Source organism: Bidens hawaiensis, unplaced genomic scaffold, assembly GCF_021521415.1.
Source record: "Bidens hawaiensis isolate Kalapana, Puna unplaced genomic scaffold, B.hawaiensis_p1.1 tig00000657_1, whole genome shotgun sequence".
In the NCBI taxonomy this organism is placed as follows: domain Eukaryota; kingdom Viridiplantae; phylum Streptophyta; class Magnoliopsida; order Asterales; family Asteraceae; genus Bidens; species Bidens hawaiensis.
In genome coordinates this window covers 4,054,551-4,070,847 of record NW_027491039.1, presented here as the reverse complement: position 1 = coordinate 4,070,847, position 16,297 = coordinate 4,054,551, and positions in this window count along the sequence as shown.

Below are 16,297 nucleotides of genomic sequence, written 5' to 3'. Positions count from 1 at the left end.
TAAACTTGAAAACTGATTTGAACAAAAATAAGACTACATAGAAAAGAATGTAAAGCAACAGTAACGACTTACCTCAACTAAAGCCTTAAACTGAGTGTGTTACCAATTAAGAAAGCATAAGACGATAATCGCTATCCGTCCGATGAATTGGAGAGGCAGATAACAGCGACGGGTACAAGCGATGGTGGGAGGCTGTGAAACTGGAATGAGGACAGCTGGTAGATTGTTTTGTGTATGTAATCGTGGAGAAAGAATAAAGCTGTGAAGAGAAACACGTGGTTGATGTTAGGTTTGATCATTTCATGAGTCAGCAGCAAACATAATATAAAGAAGGAAGTTACAGACTTAGATGCGTGTAGTACAGCTGAAAAAGCATAAGAAGGTTTGTAATTGTTATATATATAATCATAGTGCTGTAACAAGCTACATAAATCCAAATTACGTGTCTTTACATTTAATTACAGTTATTCACATTAGGTAAAACCTTAATGTTATATATACTACCATACCGATTCATGAGATTTCAATGATACAATCCAGGTATTTTACCTGTAATATATTGGAAGTTAAACAAAATAATAATTATGTTATAAAAAAAGCATTGTATCATCCATTAAGCTGAAAAAGATTTACAAAACACTTAGTGGGAATGTTTTTAAGCAATCCGTGAAAATATATTCGATTTTTACAAACGAATAGTATGTTTTTATAAATTTATACAAAAATAGCCGAAAAACACTCGTTTCGCACTGTTTGTCGTACCCGATATATTTTTCACGCCAAAAACCGAACCTGAAATAAATTTGGACTTGGCATTTCACGTTCGGGCACGCTAATCGAAAAATTTGGGCCAGAATGGGCCCAAGGGGGGCCCAAACCCATTCCGGCCGCAAATGGGGGAAAACCCCTCCTAAGCTTCTTTTTATTATTTATTTAACACTTGAGATATTTTAGAACATCAAAATATGAGCTAAGATCTGGAAATTCCTTGTTCTAACACCTTCCTTCAAAAACGCTAGGTAATTTTGCCTTTTAATCATGTTTTTCAACTTATTAATCATGTTTAATTTAATATAAACCTAGTTTGATTGCCAAAAATCGTTCCTAACCATGAAAAAAGTCATAAAAATGGTCCAAAAACATTTTTTGATGATACACATGGTTAGTAACCTTTTTTGATAGTTTTTTTGGCCATAAACATGGATTAAAGGGTTTTAAACGGCGTTTTTACAGTTCAAAAGCTCGGTTTAATACCCTAGCCGAAATCCTAAGTTCCAATGCTATCATATTGATGAAACATGCTTGGTTTGTGATATAGGACCCGCACTAAGCTTATATAAAAGCACTAGAACCTGTAAATTGGATTAGGAGAGCAAAAACGGGCGAAAACCGCAAAGTTAATGTCGAATTGCTCGATTACGGGTTGTTTAGGATTCGATTGTGATGTGCATATTGTTAGGTTATAAATTTTTTTAGGGACATCAGGGACCATATGAGTGAGTTCCTAGCCAAATTTGGTAATTTTTCGACCATCCGAGAATATTTGGCGAATTTATTACCGAATTGGAACGTTTATTTGGGAAAAATACCTAAAATTCTTAAAAATTATGAAATTCTGTGAGGAACTCAGATTGGGTATAATATGATCACATATGAAATTTGGAGTCATTTGGAAAATCCTATCTATGTTTTGTGGATTCGCTTTATTCGAGTTTTCATAGTCGTTTTGGCTTGAAAAGTGTATTTGGCAAGGTTTTTAGCTTCTTGAATTTTTATAGGTTGTTTTGGAAAATATTTTGGTAACTAAGAAATTTTGGCAGATTTTTCGAAAATCGTTTGGTATAAGAGGACAATTTTTGGGCTAAATATAGCATATAAAATGATTTTTAATAAATTAATAAATCAGTAAATAATTCTAGAAATATTTTTATAAAATTGTACATATTTAATTGATAAGTGGCTAAAATTTCATAATTTAAGGATTAACGAATAATCAATTGTGCTAATTTGAAGATTAAACAAATTCAAATCGAATAAAAACCGACAAGTCCGTGATTAACGAACCTGTTGGAATATCAGAACATCAAGAGTGATCAAAGATTATAATTTTAGATTGATTAATTAAAAAAAAAAATTTTGTGAGAAATCCGGGCAATTTGAATAGAATGTGTGCGTTTTTCTCCAAATCAAACTGAATAAACGTAAACAAGCCCCGTAGCGAATCTAGACCCCTAATTTGTGATCTTTCTTTATAACTTAATCATTTTATCAACCAACACGCTTACTAGCTTACATCCCCATACCTGTTTTCTAAACGCATAAACGATCAACTTGGCCCAGCTGGTGAAATGGGGAAACTAAGCCAAGTTCGGTTTTAAATATTAGACGTTGAACAGCATCACAATCTAAGCCTATTGATACTTTATGGGTGTAACAGCTATACCCAGATTAGTTATACAGCCCAGTTTAGTATAGAATTTATAATAATATTAAAATATTAATATTATTATAATATTGATTATAGGGACTAGTGATACGAGTTAAACGAACTACAAGCTGACACTGTACTGAATCCCGATTAACCATGAATTTCATGACCCCACTTTCTAAATTGTTTTACAAACTTTTGGGGTGAAAATAATGTATACACATTTGAAACATATGATGATGTGAATTATTTAAGTGCTAACACATGAAAGTCCCCACTAACACAATGATTAACTTCGAGCCAGTGGCTTATGAATAGTACTATTGGTTTGACAAACCCAGACGGGGCCAGCACGGTTGCTGAGACCTTATCCCGTTTGCACATGTCCATAATTATACAAAAAAGCTATGTAGTGTTAGGCATGGCTACTTGGGGCATTTTGTGGGCGGAAGGAGGACCACAGTGGTTGATGCGCCGTTCAACAGTCCAGGCTTCACTATAGCTTAGTATAATTACATCACATATACACATACATACATACATACTTACTTACATGCCTAAATACAAACTATGACTTGTGATTACGCATATTTGTTTTTCTTGAAACGGGTGAAACTCACCAATTCGTGTAATTGACCCCTTTTAAATGTGATTTTCTGGTGTGGTACCAAAGTTGGAAAATCCTTGATGTTGTGCTATCTGTTACTGAATGTGGTTGATGCGGTGTGAATAGACGCAAGGTTATTAGTACGAATAGAATAGTTATGACTTGTGATTACGCATACTTGTTTTTCTTGAAACGCGTGAAACTCACCAACTCGTGTGGTTGACCCCTTTTAAATGTGCTTTTCAGGTGTGGTACCGGAGTTGGAAAATCCTTGATGTTGTGCTATCTGTTACTGAATGTGGTTGATGCGGTGTGAATAGGCGCAAGGTTATTAGTACGAATAGAATAGTTTAACGAACATATTTTGTTGTAACATCTAGTTTGTAAACAAAGATAGATCAATGTAATAAATTGTAAATTAGTTTGTAATGTTTCTTTATAAACAATGTGGTTGATACCAGAGGTGTCTGTTACATTCCCATTTTACGCTTCCATATTTTGTTAATCGGGGTGTGACATTATTTCTATAAAAGAAGGCTGATTGAGAATGTTTTAGATACACATCATTCTGTACTTACTACACAATACTTGTACTTAGCTCTCGTTCTCAAGCAGTTCTCGAGCTGTAGCCATTTTTTTTTTAATAAATTGAGGCAGAGGATTGTTTTCCCCTCCCGAGGTTTTTTTTCAGAAGATCCTCACCGATATCCTAGGTTTTTCCTCGCTACATCGATGTGTTCATCTTTACTTTTGCTGCATTTACTTAGCTTGTTATTGAGAACCACACTACCTCATTTTACTAAGTTGTTCAATTATTGCTTCGGTAATTTTTGACCAAAACAGATATTATTGATAATTAAGAAACAATTTTATAGTAAAATAAATAAATAAGCGGGTCATGGGTCTCACTAAATCCAGATAGCTCTTAAACCGGGTTATAACATCTCAGTTTTGTGAAACCGTTTCATCATCAAACCCTAAGTATATTATTAACTTCCTCATGATAAATAAAAATAAAATCCAAAAAATATATAAATATTAGAAATGAATAATGTAAAACAACCCCCGGTAAACGAGGGATAAAAGCTAGTATATATATAATTTAGAGCACATCATAAATGAAAGCGCATTTTAGTATATGTGCGAATATTGACCCTAAAATGGAGGCTGTCACATTATGGCTCGTATAGATCAATTTAAACAAAACTCTAACTAATTTCCAAACCCTCTTATTCAGATCCTTCCCATCACATATTTTACCCAATTACTTGATTTGTTTATCTATTATGGGTTAGGTTTCAAGCCCCCGTTAATGATTTTTGCATAACCTAGAGATAGAATGAATCTAATCTAACTAGCAAAACTTCACTAAAAAACATATCCAATCCACACAAAGACACCAAGAAAATTAATACACAATATGCAATCATACACATCATAAAGTCATGATAACCAACTATTTAATCACACAATCAAAATATCCACAAACATAACAAATATTCAAACAGAAAACATAATAAGAAGGTTAGGTTTACTTTGGAAAATAATGATCCATATTCGTTAGAGATGCGATTGCGTTATTATGCCTCTTCTCGAATTTAAAGGCCATCAGTTCTGCAAAACAAGAAAATATGTCAGTACACAAAGTCGCAAAACTAATATTCGAGGATTGCTAGATGATAATAGCTTCTTCAATAACCTGTTCCGTAATAATATGCGTACCTGCAAAAACAAGTAAACAATTAGTTCGTAAATCAATTAGAAACCCTAATTTCGAAATCGGTGTGACGATTATCGAATAACGATGTCTTACCGAAGTCGAAACAGAGCTAATGGCTGTATTCGAAGTATAATCGAGTGAGTATTAGAGTATTCGAGCAAGCAGGAAGTAACATGAGCAAAGGGGTTTTGCGTCTAGGTTTAATAGAGAGGAAGAATGTGTGAAAAAGTTTCTAAGTTCCCCTTTTATACCTAACGTTTGGGTGGTACAGTACCTCCTTTTGTCTTCTAGTGCACGACAGTTGTCATTTAATTCAAATTTAATATACCTCCCTTGCTCGAGCATACAGCCAAATGAACAGTTGTATCCAACTATACTCGAGTACGTGGTACAAACCTTTGCTCGATGTACTTGGAGTATACGTCCAATATTCTTTCCTTGAGCACTAGTATACTCGAGACTGTGTGCTCGAATACACTTGTGCTCGATGCCTTAGCCAAAAGTATAATGATCATTAGATTACTTATTTCAGTATGGAGTCATACTCGAGGGGTAGTGTGCTCGAATGTACTTAGCAAAATTTATTCAATATATATGTCTAAGACCCGCCAGTAATCTAACCCTACTCAACTTTGCATCATGCTCGAGATACTTGAAGTCTATCATGACAATGCCCTATGCTCGAGATGCATTCTTATCAGTGTTGTAACCTTTTCTCGACTCACTTAGATTCCTACAGCTCAATGTGCTCGATGTACCCATTTTCTCGAAAGCCTTAGCATATTAAATCCTTCCTATGCCTGTACTCGAATGCACAACCTAAGGGTCTAGCACACAAGTTTGCTCAAACTACTTAACAAAATGATCCATCAAGTTCTTAAGCTTGAACTCTCATATTGAAGCATCTAGCACACTTCTATGCTCGAAGCACAGGTTTCCTATCAGTCAATTCTTTGTGCTCGAAGACTTAGGTCTGACAATTCATCATGCATTCATGCTCGAAACACATAACATCAATTGTCATATCATAGCAGGTGCTCGAAAGTAAGATGCATGCTCGAATTTCTTAACGGTAATTTTTCAGATCATCTGTATGCTCAAAAGTAACATTCATGCTCGAACCACATAGATGAATCATGCAGGTCACGTAGTGTACTCGAAATAGTGGAACACAAGAAAGCACAGTTTCTTTGCTCGAAACACTTAATTGATTTTTCAATTCAGTTTGATAATCACAACTGTTATGCCACAAATTTCGTACATGATCATTCATGTTCTGTGCTAAAAATTTCAACTTTTCATAAAGGATAATCATTTCAGAACATTGAGTTAAATTAAGCAATTTGTTTAAGGTGAAATAAGAGATCAAATTCCAGTGGAACATTCTATTGAAAACAATTTCATAGAAAGATCTCAACATGGGATCAGACTATTTAAGACAAGATCACACCACTTCATAGTCAGTGTTATTATGACTTGAGTCAGGTCGACAGTAGGTATACTTAGCATAATGGTCATTGCTTTCTGTGATACATTTAAGATTCAATTAGAGCATAAGTTAGGAATGGTTATCACTATATATTCAGGTTGCTTCTAATCTCTTCTCAAAGCTTATTCAGCTTTCTCCAAATCACCCCGAATTGACTTCGACGCCCTGATACCCTGGTCAAAATTGCTTTTTGTATAATTGAGCAGTTACTTATTTATATATAAATTTGTCTTAGATAACAGACTGTAAGGTTGAACGTTGGACTTACATGCCATCCGAACTTACATGCCTTACATTTAGGGTGTTTAGGACTTATTTGGATGCTCCACCCCTGTAGTTCCCTTAGTGCCCCTTAAGTCATGATATCAGATAACTTATTTCTTTATACTATATTCTTGATCCTTTTATATAACTTTTTTTAATAACTTCCTTTTTCTTTTCTTTTGATAAATTTTCCATATAGCAATAATTTATTTCTGCTCAAATACTTAGTAAATATTTTGTTAGACCAGAAACACCAACAGGCTCTTGTATGATTGGATAATAACCTTTCTGCCTATCATTCGGAGAGATATGCTAGAGAGCATACCTTATCTTCCAATGTTTCACCACATCAAACTTAGCAGATTTAGATTTATATCACATATGACAACTACAAACTATGGAAAACGACCATACATTGCCAATGACTGTACTCAAAGCCTTTTGAACTTATAATCCATGGTTAGTTATTTTAAAAAGTTTTCTATCACTTCCAAAAGGTTGGATACTATTTCTATCTAAAAGCTTTGAACCTTCTTTAAGGTTTATAACTGGATAATCTTATCATATCTCTCATGAGATCACCAAAAACAGTGTTGCTTATTTAAAATTATTTCACAATTTCAAAAATCATTTCTTCTGAAAATTCATTTTAAGGATTGATTTTGAAAGACAGTGATGTCACTTAAGCATATTTAACAAGCACACACTTAAATAATGTCAAGCACATGCATTCAGAAAGCATGAAACAAACAAATCAACATATAAGTCTGTCGAGCATGCTCATAAATTCATCGAGCATACTTGAAAGTCTACCGAGCAATCTTAAAATATATCATTTCAGTGCTTGTGCTCGAAAGACTTAGCTGCATGCTCGAACAGTAGACTTGTGCTTGGAATACTTAGAAAGTTTTCCAAAACACATGTCCATGCTCGACCACAAGTAACACAACATTTGTGCTCGAGTTACTTGAGAAATCTCAAGTATGGTTTGTTTGTGCTCGAAGAACATCAAACACACCATAAAAACACAGAGTTTTGCTCGAAATCTATGCTTGAGCACCTAAGCTATGACATCTGTGCTCGAAAGACTTAGAATAGTCTTACAAGTAACTTTGCTTGTGCTCGAGGAGCAACAAGCACAATATCAAGCACAGATTCATGCTCGAAGTACTTAGAATCACCTAAATACATCATGCAAGCACAGATCAGAGTACCAAAAGCTGTAATTAGCAATTTCAACAAGATTTTCACACAAGAGTAGTCACATACATGATTCATGCAATTAGAATAATCAGTTAAGCATAGCAAATCATCATGCAAACATTCAAAGTGAGTAACACAGATAATCAGTAAGCACCTCACTTAAGCACACATCCTAAATCAAACTTCTTCAGCATTTATCATTCCTAGGCATTTTAACAGAAAATGAAACCTTGTTTTATCTAAAGGTTTGGTGAATAAATCAGCCTAATTATCAGATGTATCTACCCTTTTCATTTCTATTAAACCTTTTTCCTGACAGTCCCTAATGAAATGATGCCTAATTTCAATGTGCTTAGTCTTAGAATGTTGGACTGGATTTTTAACAATGAACATAGCAGCAGTATTATCAATTAAAATAGGTGTAAATAAGAAATTCAGACCATAATCCAGCAGTTGATTTTGAATCCACAGAACCTGTGCACAGCAGGCAGAAGCAGCAATATACTCAGCTTCAGCAGTAGAGATTGACACTGTAGTTTGCTTCTTGCATTGCCAAGACACCAACCTGTTCCCTAGAAACTGGCATCCTCCAGAGGTTGATTTTCTACTCATATTGCAACCATCATTGTCACTATCTGTGTAGGCCATCAAGTTAAAGGAAGGGTTCTTTGGATACCAAATCCCCAAATTTGGTTTTCCCTTTAGATATCTGAAGATCCTCTTAACAACTAGCATATGTTAGACCTTTGGGTTAGCTTGGAATCTGGCACTGACACACACAGCAAACATAATATCTGGCTTAGATGTTGTGAGATAAATCATTGATCCTATCTTGGTCCTATATTCATGCTGGTCCACTGGCTCCCCCTTCTCATCAGGTACCATTTTCTCATGTGTGTCCATTGGTATAGACATTGTCTTGAAGTCTTGGCACTTGAACTTGTTAAGAATCTCTTGGACATACTTTATTGATTAATGAAGATTCCATCAGCTTTCTGTTGCACTTGAAGTCTAAGGAAGAAATTCATTTCCCCCATTGAGCTCATCTTGTACTTGGATTTCATTACTTGCTCAAACTCTTTGCACATTTGTTCATTTGTAGAGCCAAGGATAGTGTCATCCACATACACTTGCAATAGCAGCAGATCCTTGTCCCTTCTTTTGTAGAACAGGGTTTAATCAATAGCTCCTATGCAGAAGGCATTTTCCAACAAATGGTTTGATAACTCATCATACCAGGCCCTTTGTGCTTGATGCAGTCCATATAGTGCTTTGCTGAGTTTGTAAACCTTGTTGGGATGAACTGAGTCTTCAAATCCTGGAGGTTGAGTGACATAAACTTCTTCATCAATCTTTCCATTTAAGAATGCAGATTTTACATCAAGTTGATAGACTTTAATGTTCATTGATGTTGCATATGCCAGAAAGATCCTGATAGCCTCTAGTCTTGCAACTGGAGAAAAAACTTCTTCAAAGTCCACTCCTTCTTCCTGTAAGCATCCTAGAGCTAACAACCTTGCTTTGTTCTTGATCACTATGCCCCTTTCATCTTTCTTGTTCCTGAACACCCATTTTTTTCCAATAGCATACTTACCTCTGGGCTTGTCAACCAAGTCCCATACACGTAAGTCTCTGAACTGGGCTAACTCTTTCTGCATACCTTCTACCCAACTGTTGTCTTTTAAAGCTTGATTGATGTTCTTTGGTTCAACTTGGGATAAGAAGCCAGATGTTTGCCTTTTCAGCCAGATGTTTGCCTTTTCAGAAGAACTTCTAGTCACTCTTTCATGCATGTCTCCTATTATATTTTCTGCAAGGTGATTTCTTTCAATAGAGGTGGTCTGCACAAATTGTTGTGCAGACACTTCTGTCTTTAGATTGGTCATATTTAACTCAGCATATTCACTTTCATTTCTCTCTTGAGCTTCATCAGTTGCTTGAATTTGATTAATCTATGCTGATGATGCTTCATTTGACCCAAATTGTAGAGAGTCAAACAAAGACTGAAACCTATCTTCAAATTGATTTATCCTTTCAGGATGAACAGGTTGTTGACTTTGAATGGGTTCGCTCTCTACTTCACTTGGACCTTCATTAGAGACTTCAACCGCTGCATCTTGTTCATTCATCTCAACTTCAGAAGTTTGTTGGTTGCTTCTTTCAAAGTTAAATCCATTTGAATTAGGAGCAACTGATGACCATAGCTTGTCTAGATCAACTTGTATTTGTTTTTCTTTGTCTTCAAAGCTGGTTCTCTACTTGCTGTCATCCATATCTTCATTGTAAATCTTGAAAGATTTGATCATCTTTTCCAAGTCAAAAAGCCATTTGGGACCTTCAACATTGTTAAAGTGGTTTTCATTGAATATTATGTCTGATGACTCAATGACCACCATGTGCTCCTTCACATAGACTCTGTAAGCCTTTGAATGAGATGAGTAGCCCACAAAGAAACATTCCAGAGATTTTGACTGGAATTTGTTTAGGTAGTCCTTTGTATTCAACAGTGAGCATCTGCATCCAAAAGGTTTTAAGAACTTCACTGTTGGGTCAGATTTTTGATAAGGAAGATTGGAATCTTCTCAACCTCCTCAGAAAAACGGCTAAGTATGGACTTCGAGCAAGCCTAGACGATCGAGCATGATTTTACTACTTCAAGCAATCTTCAGAACCTTAAATGGTTGATTCTTCTAAGTGTTGAGGCTTCGAGCAAGCTACACTTCAACGAGCAAGAGTATTCTTCTATCGAGCATGGATTTCCAATCGAGCAAATAGCTTGACCATACAGGTTCAACCAAGTGTTACGAGCACAGGATGATCGAGCACATGGGGACAAGCATGGATGCAATAAGAAGATGTCATGTGATCAAAGCAAGGACTTCGAGCATCGTTCAATTCCCGAGCAAGATTTACATCCGAGCATGCTAAAGATTGCTGAATAAGTATAATTGAAGACATCAAGAAGAATGAGCTTGCTCGATGGACGAGTTCGAGCAAAGCTTGGACTAGTCAAGAAGGATGAAGTCTACTGGAAGGGAATATCTTCACTGAAGATATTCTAAGTAAATATGCTCGAGGATACTCATCGTGCATATCTAGCATAGTGAGTTTGCTCGAGCAAGACTGCTACCTTGCTCGAGGACTCAACACTTGTATTATTTTGTATTTCATTATGTAATGATTAGGAACTTCTAGAAGGAATGTCAGGGTCTATAAATAGGGGTCCTAGGATACCTTTTAGGACACGGATTTCCAGACGGAATACAGGCTGGCACACACTGAATACGAAAAACATTCCAAAGAATATTCTCTTTGTTTTTCCTCGTACAGCCGCCGCAATACAGTGAATCTTTGTCTTTGAATGATCTTTTATTGACTATCTATTACTGTTTTGTGTTCATTATTCACACTCTTTCGTTCCCACTCATTGGATATCCTGATTCCGCCGGGATATTCAACAGGCCTTTGGGTAATCGAGTCGGTGTGTTCGTGTCAACCTCTAGAAGGTTTCACCCGACTCTCGATCCTGACCAGTGGTATCAGGGCTTGTGTAAGCTCGCTGAAGGCCACGAGACTGAAGGTGTGTGATAAAGCTTGAAGCTTTACTCTGTTTTACTGCTACAAGATCTCAGATCTGACAAAAATAGAAGACTAGGAACTTTCCACCAACAAGATTCCAAGGTTGCTTGGACAGGAAAACTTCATCAAATGGAAGGTGCTCTTCGAAGCAGCCGTGAACTACAACGACCCAGAGCTTTGGACTTCTATTACCAAAGGAAACTATGTTCCCTCAACAGCTCCGAACAACAATGCCACCGTTGAGCTAAAAATAAAGAAACGAGATGATAAGGCTTTGTCTATGCTGAAGTTAGAGCTTTTTTGGGAAATTTTGACAACTGTCAATCATCATAAGACCGCAAAGGGTATGTATGATGCAGTTATCAAAATGTTTGAAGGGAATACTTAACTTAGAGACATCAAGAAAGACAGACTGAAGCAGCAACTAGACAGGTTCAAGTTTAAGGACAGGGAAAGACTGAAATCAGTGTTGTAGAGGTTTATGACAATTGTGAACGACATAAGAAAAACTGATTTACAAATCTCTGACTTTGAGCTGAACAAAAACTTTTAGAATCATTGTCCGGAGAATGGTACACTGCTAGCAAGTTCATCAAAGAAAATGCCAGTTTTCCGAACTTCAAGTTAGATGATTTGATTGCCTTTCTCAAGGCTGCAGAACATGAGATGATAGAGAACCATATGATTAGGGAGGACAAGCCAAGCTTTCAAGTGAACAATGCTCTTGTAGCACCAATGGGCAACCTCTCAATCAAGAACCAGCAGCCTATTATTGAGGAACCATCAGACACAAGTTCAACTTGCAGTGGCCAATCAAGATTCAATGTTCAGCTGATTGAAGATGACACTCCCTCTGCAGCAAATGGGCAGTTAACATTCTTGTAGAACAATAATGCTCAAGGAACAGATTATCAAGCATTATTTTCCATGTTTACCGAGTCATATCACGCTTTTGTAGCCAAGAATCTGATAAACACAAGCATTGTGCAAGAAGATCTAGAACAAATAGATGTTGATGATTTAGAGGATATGGACATAAAATGGCAGGCAGCTATGTTGGCAGTAAGAAGCAAAAGGTTGTATAACAGAACTGGCAGAACAAGTTTCAATGGGCCAAATGAAGAATTGGGTTTGACAAATCAAAGGCCATCTGTTATAACTGTCAACAACCAGGTCATTTTGCTAGAGAGTGTAACATGCCCAAGAAAGTTGGCAATCAAGTTAACCAGAATCAATTCTATCAGAACCAGAACCAGAACTTCCAGCAGAGAAATCAGATTTCCAACCAAAACCCCTATCAAAATCAGAACAGAACCCAGCAACAAACATTTCAACCACAAAGAAACAATCAAATGCAGGTTCACTCAAATCAAAATAGAACTATTCAAAACAATGTGAACCAGCAGGGAGATCAATGAAATGTAGCTGTTACCAGGGTGCCACAAGATGGAGAATTTGATTGGAGCAATCATGCAGCTGAAATGGAAAAGGCAAATGTTGCATTTATGGCCAAAGTGCATGACAAGTCTGAATCGTCAAATGCTCAGGTACAATCTGATATCTTAATTTCTAATCTTCTTATTACCATTGATGAATTAAATCAGGAGATTGGAAAGTGGAAAACTGAGTGTGGAAGAAAGGAAGTCTTCTTGAATGTCTATGAAGCAAGTGAAGCAACTTATGAAAGTCAAATCAAGGGGCTTGAAGAGGATTGCATGACGACATACCAAACCCAATCAAGAATGACAATTGAAATTGAATGGTAGAAGAAGATGTATGTAGAAGAGAAAATGAAGAATGTTGAATTACTGATACAAATGGAATTCTTGAAGAACCTTGTCTCTACAGGCAATATTGTGGGCTATGTTGATAAAATGACTGAAGAAGAGAAGTATAAAAAGGTGTCACCACCTTTTTGTGATAGCTACCCACTGAAGGTAGACAAGAAGAACAGAAGTGAGTATCTCAAACAATTCAAGAATGTCTTTGATGATAAGGTTGAGTTTGCTAAGCAATATGCTGATGTGATTGTGGATGAGAATGGAGAGTTTGCAGTAAAGCAGAGTGAGGAGCAAGAGATATAGAAAAATGAAAAGATAGAAAGTGAGAAGAAGAAGTGGAGTGAGTACTCCAGTGAAGACAGTAACTGCAGCTGTGGAAGCTCCAAGTCATCTAAGAGCAAGAAGAAGGAAAGAACAAACAAAAAGAAAAGTGATAAGATTCCTATTCTACCTAAGATGACTCCAAAGTTGAAAATGCACTATGAGAAGATGAGAAGAGAACATGTAGTGTTTGACATATGTGCAAGACCACAGCCTGTTACCAAGAAAAGAACAGAAGAAACTGTGAAATCTTCCTATGATCAGTCACATCCACCAATTTATCCAGTTTTCTCTAACCATGAGTTATTTGATATTGGGGATGTTGATTATGTTCCAAGGAAAAGATCAGTTAAAGAAGAGAAAGGGAGCAGTTCAAGAACCCACTCCAAGCTCAAGCCTGTTGTATTTGTCAAAGAAAAATATCATCTGGAGCCTGATCTGAACAAACCAATCAAGATGGACTTCAAAAATTCACTATGTCCTAAGACCTCCCTAGGCTTTGATTTTCCCAAACCTAGTGACAAAATTAAAGAAAAGCAATTGCTTGAGGACATGGGGAGTTATGCAAAGATTTGGTGCAAGAAGTGTGATGCATATGGTCACCACACTGACTCTTGTTGGTTTGAAGAGGAAGAATTTGAGGTTCCAGATGTAGTTTGTGGGTTTGATATGAAAGGGTACAAGAAAATGTATCAAAGATATTTAAATGAAGCAAGAGGCATTTAGATGATGAAAAGAAGAGTTCAGTTCTTGAAAAGAGACTGAAACAAATTTTAAAGATCAAGGATGAACCAAGTGTATCAAGCAAACCTGCAAAGAACAGAAGGTTTAGTGACAAAGGAAAAGAGAAGATTAGACCTGGTGTTCTCTATAGAGATGAGAAATTTCTGATGAAGCAGGGATTTGAACCAAGAGGGTTCCAATGGAAGACTAAAAAGGAGGTGACTAAGGAAAAGAACTATGTGATTGAGCAGACTGAATAATTAATTAGATCACAAGTTGTGAAGAATGGGTCAGATTCAGACACAGATGAAGAATGTGAAGTTGTGTATGAAGATCCACTTCCAGTTCCAATTCCAACTCCTGATGAATCTTCCACTGACACTGAATTACAAACTGATGAAGTTTGTAAATCAGAATCCAACTAATTCTGTTTTATGTGTATGTTCAGAAACAGTCCTTGAACAGCAATGATTTATGGTACATGGACAGTGGATGTTCCAGGCACATGACTTGTGACAAAAGTGCACTGATCAACTATAAAAGAAAATATGAAGGGCCAGTTGCCTTTGGGAGTGATAAAAATGGAGGGAAGATAGTTGGAAGAGGAACACTCACCAATGGCAAGGTATTCTTTGAGAATGTTCTACATGTTGAAGGACTTCAATACAATCTGTTGAGCATTTCTCATGTTTGTTGCAAAGGATACAAGGTAGCCTTCAATGATGAACATTGCCTGATTTTGAAGCGTGAGTTTGTGATTCCAACTGAAATGATAATGATGATGGCTCCAATAAATGGCAACCTCTATGAACTAAGAATGAATACTGCAACTTCAAGAGGTGGTTCATGCTTTATGTCCAAAGCAACTGAAAATGAAACAATGCTATGGCATAGGAAGATGTGTCATGTGAAATTAAAGAACATGAACAAACTTGTAAAGGGAGAACATGTTGTTGGTCTTCCCACAAGAGACTTCAAATTGAAAGAAAATTACACATCTTGCCTAAAAGGAAAACAACACAAATCCTCAGAAATGCTACATGGATCTATTTGATCCCGTAAGTGTTCCAAGTATTGGGAAGAAAAGATACTGCCTGGTGATTACCGAAGATTATTCAAGATTTACTTGGGTATACTTCATGGGCAGCAAGGATGAAACCCCAGACCTGATCAGATCCTATGTGCTAAAGATGGGAAATCAGCTTGAAAGGAAGGTGAAGGTCATTAGAGGTGACAATGGGACAGAATTCAAGAATGGAATTATGGATGAATTCTACACTTCTAAGGGTATATATCAGCAATACAGTGCACCTAGAACTCCTAAAAAAATGGTGTTGCAGAAAGAAGAAACAGAACATTAATTGAATCTGCAAGGACCATGATTATTGATGCCAATCTGCCAGTCACTTTTTGGGCAGAAGCAATTAACACTGCATGCTATGTGCAGAACAGGGTTCTACTGAACAAGGCTCAAAACAAGACTCCATATGAGGTTATCTTCAAAAGAAAGCCTTATGTGAAGTTCTTAAAGCCTTTTGGATGCAGATGCTCACTCCTGAATACAAAGGAATATTTGAACAAATTCCAATCTAAATCACTGGAATGCATCTTTGTGGGCTACTCGTCTCATTCAAAGGCTTACAGAGTCTATGTGAAGGAGCACTTGGTGGTCATTGAGTCATCAGACATAATTTTCAATGAAAATCATTTTAACAATGTTGATGGTCCCAAATGGCTGTTTGATCTAGAGAAAATGATCAAGTTGTTTAAAATCTACAATGAAGATATGGATGACAGTATGTACAGAACCAGCTTTGAAGAAAAAGGAAAAGATAAACAAGTTGATCTGGACAAACTGTGGACATTAGTTGCTCCTGAAGCAAATGGATTTAATTTTGGGAGAAGCACCCAACGAGTAGTTGAAGTTGAAAGGAATGGACAGGAGGATGTTGTTGAAGTCTCAAATGAAGGTCCAAGTGATGTTGAAAGTGAACCTATTTAAAGTCAATAACCCGCTCAGACTGAAGGGATACATCAATTTGAAGATAGGTTTCGATCTCTGTTTGACTCAATGCAATTTGGAGTAAATGAAGCATCAACATCTGAAATCAATCAAACTCAAGAATCTGATGAAAGTCAAGAGAGAATTGAAGATGAATCTGCTGAGTTAAACATCACAAAT